This window comes from Schistocerca piceifrons, chromosome 4 (genome assembly GCF_021461385.2).
Source record: "Schistocerca piceifrons isolate TAMUIC-IGC-003096 chromosome 4, iqSchPice1.1, whole genome shotgun sequence".
NCBI classification, from domain to species: domain Eukaryota; kingdom Metazoa; phylum Arthropoda; class Insecta; order Orthoptera; family Acrididae; genus Schistocerca; species Schistocerca piceifrons.
The window spans coordinates 186,143,966-186,162,083 of NC_060141.1; the positions used below are offsets into that span (position 1 = coordinate 186,143,966).

At 43.9% G+C, this 18,118-nt stretch overlaps 1 non-coding gene across 1 annotated transcript; it reads left to right on the forward strand.

Annotated features, from left to right (window-relative positions):
* The first annotated feature begins 16,242 nt into the window (after positions 1-16,242).
* On the forward strand, positions 16,243-16,315 carry Trnar-ucg. Its single transcript has one exon. It is a non-coding gene; the product is annotated as a tRNA-Arg (tRNA).
* Positions 16,316-18,118: the final 1,803 nt, after the last annotated feature.

Sequence of the window (18,118 nt, forward strand, 5' to 3'; positions counted from 1 at the left end):
TCGCCCAATATCTCTCCTGTGTAATCTTTACAAACTGTATGAGAGCCTTATTTTAAATCGTATGACAGACTCTTATTCCTCAGCAAGCTGGCTTTAGACCTGGAAAATCATGTACTAACCAAATTTTATGCTTAACAGAACACAGAGGGAGGATACGAAAATAAAAAAGATAACAGGGCTAGTCCTGGTCGACCTTAGCTCTGCATATGATACAACTGACCACAGGCTGCTGCTCCAGAAGCTCTATAACGAACTAAGAAACTATCAACTTATTAAGACTATCGAGTTCCTATTACAGAATAGTCTGCAGCTCGTGGTCTCGCGGTAGCGTTTTCCCTTCCCGAGCACGGGGTCCCGGGTTCCCTGCGGGGTCAGGGATTTTCACCTGCCTCGAGATGACCGGATGTTGTTGTGTCGTCATCATCATCATCATCATCACCACCACCACCACCACCACCACCACCACCACCACCACCACCACAGAATAGGCAATTTTCTGTTCTCCTCAATAGGAAAAAGAGCAGATGGAGGAACCAGAAAAATGTTCTGGCCCAAGGAAGCGTTCTGGCGCCCTCCCTATTTAATCTGTACACCAACGTCCAACTCCGCAGCGCAGCGGTAGCGTTGCCGCCTACCCCGCAAGAAGGCCCGGGTTCGATTCCCGGCAGGGTACTGGGTGTTGTGTGTCCATCATCATTGACACTCAAGTCGCCGAAGTGGCGTCAACTAAAAAGACTTGCAATACGGCGGCCGAACCCCGAAGGGGATATCCCGGCCAATAAATGCCATACGATCTTCCTCCTCCTCCCTCCCTCCCCCCCCCCCCCAGCGATCAACCGATGTCTAAGCATACAAATAATTTTCTGTATGCGGATGACCTGGCAATTACAGCACAGGGGAGGACCTTTGAGGATGTAGAACAGAAGCTGGAAAAAGCCCTTAGAGAAATGTCATTTTATTATAAAAACAACTTTCTTAAGCCAAACCTGTCCAAAACACAAGTCAGCTTCTCCCACCTTCGATCTTGGCAAGCTAAGCGTAAACTCAACGTCTCTTGGAATAATACCACACTGCAGCATGCCGACAAACCAACTTACCTGCGCGTGGTGCTTTACAGATCTCTAACGCACAGGCACTATTGCGAAAAGACGTAACTGCCAGAAATAATATTCTGCGGAAACAACCTAACAACAAATGGGGTGTTAAACCTTCCATATTAAGAACCACCGCACAAGCCCTATGCTTCTCTACAGCCGAATATGCCTGTCCAGTATGGTCCAGATCAACCCATGCAAAGGAGGTCGACATAACTCTTAATGAAACATTCGATTAACAACGGGATGCATGAAACCTACTTCCATACCAAAACTATATAGAGCTGTCGGGTTTGCGAATCCCAACTCTCGGAAAACATAACATGAATTCACAGAGAGGCTCAGACGAACTATTGACGATTGGCATCCCCTTTTTGGCAGTGAGTGCAAACCCGGGCGATTGAAATCCCGTAAAAGGTTCTTAGCCACGATAATAGAAGAACCACCAACTGATTACCCACCTGCACAGGAAGTGCCCAGCAGATTCAGCACATGCTGGAAGAAATGGAGGATACTGAACCGAATAAGGACAGGGGTGACCCCAGTAAAGACAAATATGATTAGGTGCGGTCTTGGAACCACGGATGATAAGTGTGACTGTGAAGCTGGGCAGAATATGGTGCATCCGCTCGCCTGCCCAAACTGCCCTTATAGGTGCAACCCTGACGACTAGCTGGATAAGAAAGAGGCCTCGGCCGTGACCCTACACTGGGCTGAAAGATTGTGACCTGGTTTCCGGGCGCGAAAAAGTTAAGTAAGAGACTGGTGTCAGAAATACAGGTCTATAATTACGTCCATCTGTCCTACGACCCTTCTTGAAAACTCGTAAGGCCTGCGCTTTTTCTTCCTCGTGTATTAGGCGCTCCCTTAGACCTACACCTTATACGTTATACGTTCACGGCACCTCCGCGTTCTATATGACTTGCAATTTGACGATAATCTAAGAGTGTAATTTAAGCTATCAAAGTTAAGTGTCTGTCGCATGTGCTCATTTCGTTTACTCTTTCTATTTGTCACCCTACAAATGTTCGCTTCAGCCGTCACAGTCTTTAAGATCTTCAGCGTTGTTCCTTTGCTTTTTTTGGATCTCATTTTTCTCGTTATTGTACCTCACACTGCAAAATTTTCGATCTTATTTTCAACACTTCCCATCGGAACAACGGAACATTTGCAAAATTTGAAACACATAAGGAACAACAAAATTGAATGCAAACCTTAATATGATGGTTACATCATCTCCAATGGACGACAGAGAATTAAACGTCTCTCACTTTGAATGACAACTAATCAGTTGAATGCAAGTAAGGTGAGAGGTTCTGATTGAATTTCAATTTGGCTTTTCAGATAATGTGCTGCGTCACTGGTATCCTTCTAACAAGATGCGTATTTATCGTGAGTGAACAGTGCCAAGCGCATGGTGGGGAAAAAACCGCAGGACGCCCCACTATATTTGTGTGGTGCAACAGACGATGTACAAAATTATAGACCAACATTCTTAACCTCAGTCTGTTAAACGATCACAGAGGTTGTTCTAAGCACGAATACAATAAATTTACTAGAGAGAGGAAAAGCTTGTGTCTATAAATCAGTGCGAATTTAAAAGCATCGATCGTACGAAATATATGTCATCTTTTGCACTCGATATCCTGACGAGCCATGTGTGCTGGGAGACAAATGGATCCCATATTCCTGTATTTCCGAAAATCTTTCGTTACAGTGTTCCAATGCACACCGTTGAAGGTCCCGAGCATACGGGATACATTCTCAAATATGTGACTTTTTGGAAGCCGTTCTGCGTATTAGAACGGAGTACGTTTTTCTTGATGGCGAGCATCCATCAGAGGCGAAATCACAGCCAGGAATACCCCCGGTGTGTGTCATAGGACGTATTCTGTTGCTCTTGTATATGAAGTCTGACAGACAGGGTGGGCATTATCGTTTAGGGACTACTGTATGTCGTCGTTGAGTGACTTTCAGACGATTCAGGGTGACTTGGAGAGAATTTCTGTTACGTATGATTAATGGCAGCTTGTTTTAAATTTAGAGAAACGTAGCTGAATGGAATGCGTGGGAGAAAGTTTCTTGTAATGTTGTAAGACACGTGCGTCCATTTACGCCTCCTGCCTGAGCGTTTGGGATCCTCATCAGTTAGGATTAGAGAAAGCCTCGTAGCAATTCATTGGAGTGCCGTCAGACTCGCTAACGTTCGGTTCGATCAGTATGTGTGTATTACAGAACTGATCCATGAGCTTAGATGAGAATTCTTCCTGGGAAGGAGACTATCTTTTCGAGAAACGCTAATGAGGAAGTTTAACTAAGCAGAATGTGTGTTAATATTCCTGATCAGCACGTCCCAAGAACAGTCAGGCAAAAAGTCATTCAATAAGATCTCTCACGACTGGCCAACAATGACTGGAAAATCAGAGAAATTCGGAAGCATCGGAGGGTTATCAACATGAAGAAGTTAAGATCCTGCAAAGGTATCACACAGAACTTGTCAACATGTATGCCAAAATAGACGTTAGGTCCTTACAAATTCTAATTTCTCTATCTCTCATCAAAATAAAATGCATTCCTTAAAATGCAGAGCGCACACATTCTGAGCTCATATGTACCACACGCTCCCAAAGCTTTTTTTTTTTTTTTTTTTTTTGCCAGTTAACATGCGCTCCTCAACACACATCATTTCACTACCACCGCTTACTCCCTGTAGTGTCAAAAACATCATATACTAATTATTCACGGACGGCAAACAACAGAGTGCGCCCGGGAATACATTCGCTTGCACCCAATGAAGTCGAGGACGGTTGTTTAAAATGACAGTAACAATAAATCTGAGCATTTGATATACTGGAAGCATATAAAACTCGTCCCAGCCTTAATAGAGAAAATTCTGGTCCTACGTAAAACCGCTAAGCTGTTCGAAGGCTGTTTTGGCAATAGAAGACAGCGAAAAGAAAGCTAAATTTTAACTTTCGCGTTTAAAAAGAACAATCACGCGGATGGATCTTAAAAACACCGTGGTATGATCGTCGGACAGACTCCAGCATGGGAGACGTAGTGATAAACACGTAGTTGCTGCTATGCAGTGTTAAAAGAATGTGGCGATACCGATGATAGAACTGATGAAAACTGGTTGATAAGTGATTCCCAGTTAAAAGATACCTTAGCCTTGCCTTTTAATTCACTTCTATCTCGATCGCAGCCAGCAGGGGTTTCGGATTGCTAAAGGAACACACTGAAGCGCCAGGGAAACTGGTATAGGTATGCGTATTCAAATACAGAGATACGAGTATGTTAACAGGCAAAATACGGCGCTGCGGTCAGCAATGCCTATGTAAGACAAGTGTCTCGCGCAGTTGTTAGATCGGTTACTGCTGCTACAATGGCAGGTTATTAAGATTTAAGTGAGTTTGAACGTGATGTTACAGCTGGCGCAAATTGGAACTTTGTGGTAAGTCCCTATGGGTCCAAACTGCGGAGGTCATCGCTCCCTAGGCTTACACACTACTTAATCTAAGTTACCCCACGGAGAACACATAACCCATGCCAGAGGGAGGACTCGAACCTCCTACGGGGGAAGCCGTGAATATCAGGAATCCGGTAAAACATCAAACCTCCGACATCGCTGCGACCATAATAAGATCCTGCAAGAAGGGGACCAACGACGACTGAAGAGAATCGTTCAACGTGACAGAAATGCAACCCTTCCGCAAATTGCTGCAGATTTCAATGTGGGGCCATCACCAAGTGTCATTGTGTGAACCATTGAACGAAACATCAACGATATGGGCTTTCGCAGCTGAAGGCCCACTCGTGTACCCCTGATGACTGCACGACACAAAGCTGTACACCAACATTAGACTGTTGATGACAGGAAACGAGTCTTGTTTCAAATTGTGTCGAGCGGATGGATGTGTACGGTATGGAGACAACCTTATGAATCCATGCACTCTGCATGTCAGCAGGGGACCGTTCAAGCTGTAATGGTATGGGGAATGTGCAGTTGGAGTGATATGGGACTCCTGATACATCTAGATATGACTCTGACAGGTGACACGTACGTGAACATACCGTCTGATTACCTGCATCCATTCATGTCCGCTGTGCATTCGGACGGACTTGGGCAATTCCAGTAGGACAATGCGACACTCCACACGTCCAGAATAGCTATAGAGTGGCTCCAGGAACACTTCCGCTGGCCACCAACATTACTGTGTCGAGCATATCTAGGATGCCTTGCAACGTGCTATTCAGCAGAGTTCTCCACCCAACCCCACAACCCCCAACTGATTTATAGACATCTCTTGAATAGTGATATGTGGGTGACGAGATAATGAAAACTGATTAATAATTGCTGCTTGAATAAGTGGAAAAATTGATTGTAAGGAATAGTTGAAAGAAAATGGAAGGTAATTTATGAATCTGTACACAATCCTGGGTGACTGACTGATACCAGTATCAACAGACCTTCAATATCACTACCCTCAAGGTCAATATTCATAATGTGCATTACGTACTGCTTCACATTAACTCCATTATGCGTAGTCTTGGTTTAACAATGCCGATACAGAATCGTTCCTCCACTGCTGGCGCAAATTCCTCTTGTCTGCTCCCAACCTCCGGATCAGGATCTCGGCGACAGGAATGCACAGACAGGGATGCACGTGTCACATATGCGAATTAATTTTACCTTTGTAATAACTTTTTATAACACCTTCAACACCGTTGTGATACACATTTTTTAACAATGCTGGTGCGACGGATCCAAGCATATGTCCACACGCTACCACTTAGAGAAACAAGAAGGTGAGTATACAGGATTTAATAAATTGAAGAGCGTATTTCTTCTTTTGTTTCATATAGATGCATCAAAACATTACCCTCGCCACAAAAAACTCGTTAATTTACGTTTGGCGTTGTGTACAGGGTTATTACAAATGATTAAAGCGATTTCACAGCTCTACAATAATTTTATTATTAGAGATATTTTCACAATGCTTTGCACACACATACAAAAACTCAAAAAGTTTTTTTAGGCCTTCAAAAATGTTCAATATGTGCCCCTTTAGTGATTCGGCAGACATCAAGCTGATAATCAAGTTCCTCCCATGTCCCCATAAATGAGTTCGAAAGCATCGTTGATGCGAGCTCGCAGTTCTGGCACATTGTGTCTGTTCACTTCACCATTAAGAAAAAATGTTGCTTCATCACTGAAAACAAGTTTCGCACTGAATGCATCCTCTTCCATGAGCTGTTGCAACCGCACCGAAAATTCAAAGCGTTTGACTTTGTTATTGGGTGTCAGGGCTTGTAGCAATTGTAAACGGTAAGGCTTCTGCTTTAGCCTTTTCCGTAAGATTTTCCAAACCGTCGGCTGTGGTACGTTTAGCTCCCTGCTTGCTTTATTCGTCGACTTCCGCGGGCTACGCGTGAAACTTGCCCGCACGCGTTCAACCGTTTCTTCGCTCACTGCAGGCCGACCCGTTGATTTCCCCTTACAGAGGCATCCAGAAGCTTTAAACTGCGCATACCATCGCCGAATGGAGTTAGCAGTTGGTGGATCTTTGTTGAACTTCGTCCTGAAGTGTCGTTGCACTGTTATGACTGACTGATGTGAGTGCATTTCGAGCACGACATACGCTTTCTGGGCTCCTGTCGCCATTTTTTCTCACTGCGCTCTCGAGCGCTCTGGCGGCAGAAACCTGAAGTGCGGCTTCAGCCGAACAAAACTTTGAGTTTTTCTACGTATCTGTAGTGTGTCGTGACCATATGTCAATGAATGGAGCTACAGTGAGTTTATGAAATCGCTTCAATCATTTGTAATAGCCCTGTATATCCCTTTCAGTTTACATACAGCTTACGATGTATTATTAAACACACCCAGTAGGATTCATGGTGCCAGTTCCCTTCAGCACTTCATCAGACATTAGTTGAATACATGTCACGTCGTGCTGCGGCACTTCTGCGTTTTATCGGGGGCCCTACACGATACTGGGCAAGTGTACCAGTTTCTCTGGCTCTTCAGTGCAGTTCTACGAGGCAACAGGGGAATTCGACGGACTTCAAGTCGAAAAAATCTGATGAAAATTTGCATATATTGTTAGAAACAGATGGAAATGGGAGCTAGCCTGTACAAACAGTCTTGCTATAGGACAGGCGAAAAGAAACACGTAATTGCGACGTAAACTAGCATTTTGAGAATTCACCCAAGTCTCTGATCAGAGTGCAATGAGAGATTCGTCAAAACGGTTATTAGCCCCGAGAATTGAATAAATCCCAGGCAGGAACAGTACAAAGCACTTTTACGAAAGCAAAGTTAGTCCATCGCGTCTGTTGATTTAGATGAAATCCTTTGCATTTCAATGAATACACGAACGAAACAATTGCGGTTGCATTACAGCAATCCGAAACAGCACTAACACGAGCTGTGGGATCCACGGCAGCTGCTAAGAACAGTAAGCACGCACAAGGACATTTGAATAGGGACAACATCTGCGCTACTGAATATCACGAACCGACTCCAACCAGGAAGTGCAAACGCCTGAGGACGTCGGTTTCGTTACGGAGGGAACAGCACTTCGGTATGCATCTGCCGGCAGGAAAAGGCACCCGTGGCCAACATAAACAGGGTAAAAGTTAGAATTTGCTCCGACCAGCAAGATCTCGTCTCACGACTCAGAGGTTGGGGTTTCTGAGTGACGGCTAGTCTGTGAAAGGGCGGGACGGACTAATGTACCTGCGTCGTGAGGAAGACGTGGCAACAAATTCAAAGTAACGGCTCGACCAGCATTTGTCGCTATTCGCATTTTGCTAATTATTATAAATAATTAAACCAAGGTTCGGAAAATTCCTCTGCCCCCCCCCCCCCCCCCCCGAGAAAGCAGCCCTCTGAGCATACAAGACTACAGTGGTCTCTAAACGCTGGGAACACTTCCTTTCATCTATTTTCGGAATATTATTCGAAGCGAGCCACAATCCGTATCAAACGATTTTTGAATTTGCATACAAACTGAATCTGCCATTGGATATGCAAATTACATTTCAGTGAGAGACACTCTTTTTCCAGGAAGAGTGGACAGCTCAGCAGGTCGTTCCTACCGCACGCCTTGTGGTATAAATAATAAGTCTCTGCTCTACCAGCATTCCTGGCGTAGAGAGTACTCTATAGCATTGGTCTCTTACTAAGCTTGCAGTCGTCGCTAATATCTTGCCTAGCATGAAGTCCCAAGCGGCTGGGAACAAGTGCAGGTGATTCCCATATGTAAAAGGAGTGCTATCCTTAACAACATCGGCCTGCTGCGGAATTCTTAGATATATTCTCAGTACGAAAACAAATTTCCTGGAGGCAGGAAAGCTGCTGTCCACATACTAGTACAATTTAGAAAGCATCGCTCATGTTAAACTCAGCTATCCCTTTGCTCACATCACATTCCACATCCTGCAAACCATGGATGAGGGGCAGCAGGCAGATTCGATATTCTTAGACTTCTGAAAAGCATTTGGCACTGGCGCTACTGCATACTGTTGAAGGTCCGAGCATATGATTTAGGTTCCCAGATACGTGAGCAGCTGGAAGGCTTCTTGAGTAATACAACCCAGTACGTCGTCCTCAAGGGCGAGTGTTCATCAAGGACAAGGGTATCGTCACGAATGACCCGGGAAGGATGATAGAGTCGCTCTGTATACATAAATGATTGACGTGCAAGGTAAGCAGCAATTTACGGCTGTTTGCTGACGACGCTGTGGCGTACGATCCCATAATTCGAACAAAGCATTAGCAGTGTGATGTTTAACACAGCCACGTCGATTTAATATCTAAGCGTAACGTTCAGAGCGATATGAAATTGACCGCGCACGTAAGGACGGTAGTAGGGAAGGCAAATGTCAGACTTTACACAAATGCGATCTCTTCTTGAGTATTGCTCGAGTGTTTGGGATCCCCACCATGTCGAATTAAAGGGAGACATCGAAGCAATTCAAAGGCGTGTACTTAGATTTGCTACTGATTGGTTTGATCAGCACGCAAGTATTATGGTCATACTTCGCGAACTCAAACTTGAGTATCTGGATGGAATTCGACTTTCTTTTCGCGAAACAGCATCGAGAAAATTTAGAGACTCGGCATTTGCAGCTGAACGATTTTACTGTCACGAACGTAAATTTAGAGAAAGGACCATGAAGGTAAGAAAAATCTGGGCTCATACCGTGACTTATAGACAGTCGTTTCTTTCTCGCCCGATTTGCGAGTGGAACGGGAAAAGTTATGACTAATGGTGGTACCAGGTACTCTCCGCCTTGCACGATGCGGTGGCCTGCAGAGTGTGTGTGTAGGCGGACGTGAACTTATCGACTGCATAGAACAGTGATCAGTGTAATATCAAACATCAGACGTAACTGTCTCACTTTTTGTTCAATTCTGCCATTGGTACATTGCTGGAACACATACTTAATCACTATTTCTTCTAGTTAATGTTGAAGTAGCAAAATTAGTAACAAATTTTTACTTCTCACCTTACTCATGTGTACATTAGGATCAGCTTCTTCCCTGAAGTTGATTGTCGCCTTTCAGCGCTGTTGGCGAAAGCACTGCGCTCAGAGCTCAGGGCAATTTGCAGTAGGGGAATGGAACAAGCTTTTTTCTGATGAGTCAGTTTCATCCGCCACAACTAAATGAGAGGAAGAATGGGCAGATAGTGAAGGTGGTGGTAGTACAGCCTGGCCGGGTGCCTATGTTTGTAAGTGCTTTTAGGACCCCGCTGTAGTTGGAACGGGGACAGTACATTTGCTTTTGAACATGCACAGCTTTTGTTGTTGGATCTAGCTGAATACTACAATCAAAGCGAGGTCCAATAGCAGAAAACGTTTTGCAATCTGAGGCAAAAGGCAGTTTTTGTGACAACTAGCTCTTGGTGCAGTACAGAGTCACGCTTTAAACATACCAAGCGTTATCGAAAGTTACAGCACTCTTTCACTAGGATCCCTAATGGCCCCCTGATTCCGAAAACAAGTATCGGTACAGAAAGAGTGACGTCGTCAGAGGATTAGAACTACCTGAGCTTCACACAGCCGTGAGTTATGCTGCATGCCATGTAGAGGAGCGGTTAGCGTCGCTAGCTGGCATGCTGCTGATCCTGTTACCGGCGAATATTTGTCATTTGGTACGTATCATTTGCAGAAGGTTCTAGAAGTTGTTTATGTTTGTAATGTTTGCATATTCTGGAATATTCGGGGTTTGTTTGTTTACATAGCATCACTCTCCATCCAGAAGACAACCCTGTCTGTCCACTGCTACTTCTTTGACGATACGGGTTTTCGAATTTGGATTTTGTTGTGGTAACGACGTGGTAATATTCAATTCAATTTTCGATAGTGAATAGACGCCAATAGGCAGAAAGAGGTCGCCACTATCCATTACGTGCAGAGCTTGGTCTGTTAGCCGTGGCCGATCAGCCAACTGCATGCTAGACTGCCACCAGGAATTTACGTCTGCTTGTAGATAATGTACCCCTCTGTATTGACGTTAACAGAAGAGAGTCGGCTGAGTCTCGCATCCATCCGCTGAGATAATTTCAGCTCTACATTTCTTTAAGGCCCTCAGGCCTACAAAAATCGAAGAATTATTAACACTATAACAAAACTGATTTTTGGTAAATATAAAATAAGGATCTTAGTAATATAACTGCGTACTCTGTGTGCTGTAACTGAGGATCTTCTCTACTACACAGTTTTTAAAAAATCTCTGCCTTTGGAACACAGTCCATAACGCACTGCCGGTAAATTTTATCTCATTAAGTATTATTTTTATGAATTGACCATTACTTCGTAGTAATTGGCGTGATCTTTATTGACTACTAATCTTTTGGTTAAGGTAATGCTAGCCTCAACCCCAAAGTTGGTTTGAAACCGACTGTGCCTAATGAATGTGGGATGTCTTGGCCTTCCTAGAGCCCTTGAACTGACTGACTCAGCCAATTACACGGGGAGGGCGAAGGGGGAGCTGTAGCTTAACGTGAACTACGAACCGTACAAAATGGTATTTTTCACATTATCGGCTCACTGCCAGAGGTTAAAGGAACAATAAGTGACAGAAAAAGTTCTAGGACCAACTGTGGATCGATACCGCGACCTTTGTAGTCTGTCATTTACCCATCTAGCTACCGAGCGACTGGCATTACGTGTTTACTAGCTCCTGATTTCGTTTCATTTTCTATTAGATTAAATGCCCGATGATAATTCCTGAACACACGAGACTACCGAAAAGAAGTTAATAAGATGAGTCCTGTACCTCGTGAGCTGAAATAGAAATAATTTCTTTTATCCAAAACTTCGCTTTCGTTTCTGCAAGACCATGTTGTTTTTGTGGACTACAATAATTACGCAGGTGTTTCCATTTAAGAAGCGGATCTTGAGTCAAATGGACACACAGTTATTTGACCAAGAAGCATGTGTGAAATTATGAATTAGAGCTGTAGTTTCCAAATTTTTCCTCTCACGAAACACACTCAGAATCCTGGTAATTTGAAGGAACACCTTGCCTATTTTGAAGGTTAATAGAATTCTTAAAAAATGAAAAAAGCTTATATTCAGTGTTTACTTCCATTTTGAATCATAACTAATAATACATAAATCATAACAAAATTTTAAAAACTAATTAGTATCGTCAAATGTTGGGAGAAAATCGCCTTGTTATGATAGTTCTTGCGGAACACTTATTCACACAGTTTGGAAAACCCTTTGTCGGAGTACTACTTCGTCGAAGACCTGTTTGCACGTTCATTCGAATTGGGTGGGAAACCGCAAACTTTTAGCCTGACTACCGTTGTTTTCATACTTCGTGTTCCTGAAGACTACTGTTGTTCTTCCCCTTCCGCATCCATCCGCGCAGGCGGCCGACGTGATCATATTTGCGGTACCTGGGAACTGAAACCGAAACCTTGGACCGTTCGTCCTCCACAAACGCGCACCGCAGCGCCGCGCGGTGGCAGCTTACAGCACCAGTAGCTTTACGCCTCGCCAGGAGATGGCAGCGCTATGCCCTCCACAGGAATGAGTTGACCGTTCGTTCCCTAGCCGAGAGATGGTTACGCCTCCAGCCCGGCTCTGCCCTCCAGGTTTAATGAAGACTAGCCAGTCCCACTCGGGACGCGGCAATTACTTGACGCCGCTTTAGAACGCACAACTACCAGCTCCGCGCTCTCCGGCTACCTCATCAAGAGGAACAAAAAAAACGACGACCCTGCCATTGTGCTCTGCATGCGACCTCTCAGACTGCGTCCTACACGTTTCGAGACAATGTTTCCGCTTCTGCGACAAAATCTCATGTTCTGGAAGCTTTCATCATCATTTAATACGCATATTTTCCGGTTTAATTTTATAACCAGACGGACTAAGTTGAAACAAACGCGTGGTTTCATATTTCGCCTTGTTCCTCTTGCTAAATCTATGGAAAGCTCTATTAGAGCTTGTGACACGAACGAGCTTAGCTGTGCCGTAGAATGCTAAGTACAAAAAAACTGATCATGATGAGGTTGAGGACATTTTTTTAAGCGTAAGTAATTAACTTTTGGAAATAGTTTGGAGAAACTTATTACGAAATTGATGATATTACCTGATTATCACTTATTCTGACACAATCCGTCGTAACTCTGTTGAAACGTAAGATAGGTTATTGACCTGATTGTTCGGAAAGTAAGTTAAGATCAGAAGAAAGCGTTCCATCGGTGAAGTGGTCGTTACACACTGAACACAAGCTCGAATTGCGGAAGGACGCGAAAAGAAATCGTCCGGGTCCTCGCCAAAGTAATCACCTCTGCATTTGCCTTGAGCATTCGAACTGTCTTCCGCAACGTAGTTGACTTAGTGAGAACGAAGTTTTTTTCAGGAAAATAAATGAATGCGAAATTTGCAGAAACTTTCAGAATAATGTTCATATGTGCACACACTGCTATTTTGACGCTGTACACTGAGTCTGAGTTACAATTTATCAAGGCTGATACCATGCAAGCAACGGTACCGACCTGAACTATTTTCAACTGATCATAGTTTGTGAAAAGCCGTTGAAAACAATATCTAGCCTTCCTGGCTTTTAAAGAGTTCCCCGCTCCTATTTGTAGTGGCAAGATAATACCTTTGTGACCATATATTCTGAGAGCTGTGTAATGGGTTTCACCGTTTACTTTTCATTCGTTATCCGGCGCTACGTATCCCACATGAAAAGTAGATTGTAACGCCATCACCAACGCTAGGAGGAACGCAATAACTTCAAAGCGACGGTAATGTTCACCTTAAAATGTTCTCACGGAACAAAAATATGAGGAAGATTGGTTCAAAATGGTTCAAATGGCTCTGAGCACTATGGGACTTAACTTCTGAGGTCATCAGTCACCTAGAACTTAGAACTACTTAAACCTAACTAACCTAGGGACACCACACACATCCATGCCCGAGGCAGGACTCGAACCTGCGACCGCATCGGTCACGCGGTTCCAAACTGCAGCGCCTAGAACCGCTCGGCCACTCCGGCCGGCAGGAAGATTGGCACCGATATTTGTGAGCAAAGTGTGGCCAGCCTTTAGAGATACGAGAAAACGAATTCAAGCCAATGGTATTAATCGTGGGAATACGTAGCAATGTCTTTCAGCAGTGACTAGAAAAAATAGCAGTCATCAGAAACATGCATGTATGTTATTTTTTTCGAAGTAGCTGTTAATGTGTACAGTTCTGAAACTATGTAATAGTGTCTCGCATTAGTTACAAAACCACCAACCACATTTAGTACGGTAGTCGCAGAACAGAGAAACCAGTGTATGGAAGCTGACAGAAATTTCAAGCACCTGCTGGCGTGCAAAAGGAGATGCAATGGGAGTCACCTACTCGGAATCTGTGGAGTGGTGTTTCGAGAAGTGAAAACTCAGTATGTTCCCAGCTAATAATATATAAAAGGAATGCACGACTAAGTTGGAACAGCAAAATCGGGCGACTACGTTTATGCAATCCATAGGTCCCGTGACGGAAGAGGCGAAGTAGCACGTCTATCATCGATTTCTGCCTCCTGGATTCCCCCCAGTCGCAGACACCCCTGACTAAATGGAATATTACGTACTGCAAATGCCATCGATCGCAATGAAAATTCAGCCGCGGCACATGTTCGGTATGAGGGAAGGACTGTTTCAATGTGCCAAGTTGGACACGTTTCAAACCAACGCTCCGAAAGAAAACTCACTGCATTATCTTTCGAAAGACTGAACACACGAGACCCTGCTCCATTACAGTACGAAACGGGACACCAAGTTTGGGAACGGAAGGGATGCTCAGTATAATCACAAACTGCCCTTCCTTATGACGCGTGGCGCTGGATTCAGTGCACCTCCAAAGAAGCTTTTAAGGAAGACTGTGCCCATCAGGCAGCGCATCTTGAGTGACTGTTGATGTTTTTCTGGATATTTCGATGTAGAGTCTGTATGGCATGACTGACGTTTGTTGTGACTAATTAACACTTCAGCGAGGTGAGTTTCTACAGGTCATATGCTAACCAAGTACACTGTTAACGGCACTGCGTTTTTGCTTTTGATACTGTCATAACTATCAGTCTATCTCCATTAACATCTAGTTTCCAGTTCTAGCATGAGCATGGCTACACCAGCCCGCCGAAGAAACAGGTTTTTTCAACTTGTCCCGTCAACATTACCAACTATGTTCTCCGAAGTGCCAACGCTCATGACAAGCGGACAAAACACCTGACTGGAATTGGGAATAATTGGGATCCATTATGCATCAGGACTCTACCACTACGTCCCCTACTTAACTCTAATGAGATCCGTCTTAACATCGCGCGTTACAGCTTTCATGAAAGATATTTTGAAGGTGAAATCACCACGCTAGGCTACTAGAGGTTGTTTCTTATTTCCGTAACTAGTTTAGACGTAGCGATCATTATCAGTCAGAACTTCTGAAATTTTTGTGGCGAGCACCTTCTGACTGCAATTTTAAAATGGAATCCATGACTACTTATCTCTGTGTGAATATGTGGCCGTTGCGTACATCATGACATCGTCATATGTGGAGTTCCAAATTAACTCAATGAAATGCTTTATCAAACTCTTTTCATTGGTTGTCTGCCTATTGTATGAATTCCGATAAAAGTGTCAAGCGCGTTCTTCAACCGATCAAATACTTTCACCAGTACAGCACTTTTCAGCACAGACACACGATATTTGTAAAATTAACATTATCAGCAAAAATATCTGCGTCGTACGACGCTACGAGTGATACAAAATAAACACTTTTTTAAGACTACTGAGCTGTGAACCATGTGTAATGATACAGACAGTGAGGTACACCGCTCCCATTTACAGTTTGAGGCACCAATGTTTTGCCGAGCAACCAACTTTCACCTGATTCTGTACGCGTAACCCATTACATGTGTGCCGACCAAACAGCGCTAACACCTCGAGTAAACGCGGCCAGGTAGCGGAATGCAGCGCACGACGTGCGTCGCCGGACAGTCGCCTGTTATCTGCCCAGATAAGGTGAGCAGCGGGGCGTGCAGGACGCTGACCTACTACTGGCAGTCGCTCCGCTGTTTACCAACAACGGCAGTCGCTTGTAACTGTCCCGGTTGCTGATTCACACATCGCGCTTGTTCACTCAGCATCCGCAGGCACGCCTACGGTGACGTCACACTTCAAGGTCGCGGGGTAGAAAAGCGGAAACGGGCGCTGAACAGTTCGCTGCTGTAAAACAGCTTGCCGCAGAAGATTCGCCTTCATTTAGTTCGAGGAAACTGTAGATACTCTGAGACCAATTAAAAATTAATCTGGTTCGTATTTCAGTATTGTGCGTTACTACACAATGTTGCAAATTAATGCTCTTCTAAACTTAATCGAGGTCATTTATTGTTCGTCATTATAAAAAATGTAAAACACATTAGTTGTTATCATGAAGAGAAAGTTAATGTACAGAAGCAACACAATGAGATACTGTTTTGACATTTTGTTATAAGAAATGGCTTAATTTATTCCCTTTGGATCGAAAATCAGTAACCAACGTAAATAAAGACTAACAAAAAATTCAGTTTTTGTATTTTCATTCATAAACATTCTACGCATTACATCAATACCGTAAATTTGGTTACCCCAGCTATGCTGACCGTGTGGCCTAACGGATAAGGCGTCGGACTTCGGATCCGAAGATTGCAGGTTCGAGTCCTGTCACGGTCGATATTTTTAATCTTGTGTGTGCGTAATGCAACTCTAGATTTATTCAGTTTTCATTCTTTGGTAACAATATTGTCGAGGCACATCTTATAACAATACTTTGAAACATTACGTAAATGAGTGCCCGGTGTAGTAGTGTCTTCATTTCTCAAAAGGTGTAGGAAAACCGATGTTCTCCGCTAGAATAAATTTAGGTGAATAAACATCTGCGCAATTTGAGAAAAATCTGTTTGATGATGTGAGGAAACCTGTTGTTCGCACGCGTGTTAAACGGTTGACTGGACGGGCTGTGCAGATCCCTGAATCGATTAGCAAATAACGAAACTGTGTCCACATTTATCAACGAAACATTTCTGTGATAGATCACGTAGCCGTGACCAAAAAATCGCTTTACAAGAGTGTTCCACCAGTGTATTTAGACTTTATAATACTGTCATTCCTGTCTGCGGTAGCAATTTGACGAAACACAGCAATTAGTTGGGAAGAAGGAGATAGTACCATCATCTGTGCCCACTGTTCCCACTGACAGTGAGACGATTACTCTCCGAGAATTTACTCAGTTCGAGCAACAAAAATCCTTGCCCTAGGAACTATATCAACATTCATATGAAGTAATTTAATGAAACTGAGGAAAATATAAAAAAATATGCCTTGACATACTTGCAGCCCGTACTTGTAATCTGTCTTCTTTAGTAACCTAATCTTTTTCCAGCACAACTTCTCTACACATGCTTATTCCCATGGTTCCCTTTACTGAACGTGTTAATAAGACCGATCGTACACGTACTGTCTCAGGACTGCACTAATTTGGTGTATTCAAGGTTTCCCCTGCATTGGACGCACCACTGCGATGACGTTCAACGGCGGCGCTGCGAACTACGCAGTGGCGCTGACGCTAGCGCCGCCACCGTTTGCGTCGCGACGCTAGTCGTCCCCGTACAGTTCGGGGCACTGTTACAGGGCGGCGCCACATGCAGTAAAGGCCACCCTTACCGGACAAATGGACCTAACCTTCCACAACATCACGGAGACTGGCCGTCGCTGTGAGTTGATAAGTGTGAGAAATAGTATTGTCACGGGCACGAAGTTGGTATTCCAAATACGTGAGCGCGTAATTACGTCAAAGATAGCTGGCCAAATGAATTCTAAAACTGTCAATATTAACCTATAGCGGCCGGTTCGTTGTTTCTAATGACGTAATTTTGCTCGCCTGTCAATACATTAATTCGACTTTCTGGTTGCTTACACACAAGAAGCCGTTCGCGTCGTTACAGCTACACAAATACACAAAAAGAATTGTCCGAACATGTCTAAATGAAAAATACCTAAGTTCTGAAAAACGTAGTGCTGCAAAACTGTCTTTTACGTGTCTGTAATGGCAACAAGGTGACACTTCAAGAACCTTTCACAGCAGTCATTGAAAGGAAGTTTAAAGACTCCGTAGTCCAGTAGTTCAAGTTTTTGGAATAATTGCAAATTAAATCATATAACAAGAGGATCCTGAAGCATATCGTCGTTGTCGTCGTCGTCGTCGTGGTGGTGGTGGTGTTCAGTCCGAGGACTAGTTTGATGCTGGCCTCCATACTAGTCTATCCAGTGCCAGCTTCTTCACATCCACATTTGCGGAACTACCGCAATCTACATTAATTTGAACCTGCTTCTTATATTCAAGACTTGGTCCTCTCTTCAATTTTTACCCCGCTTCCTCTCCACACAGTTCCTTCCGTTGCCAAATCGACATTTCTTTGATGCCTAAGATGTGTCGTATCAACTGATCCCTTCTTTTAATCAAATTGTGCCACAAAT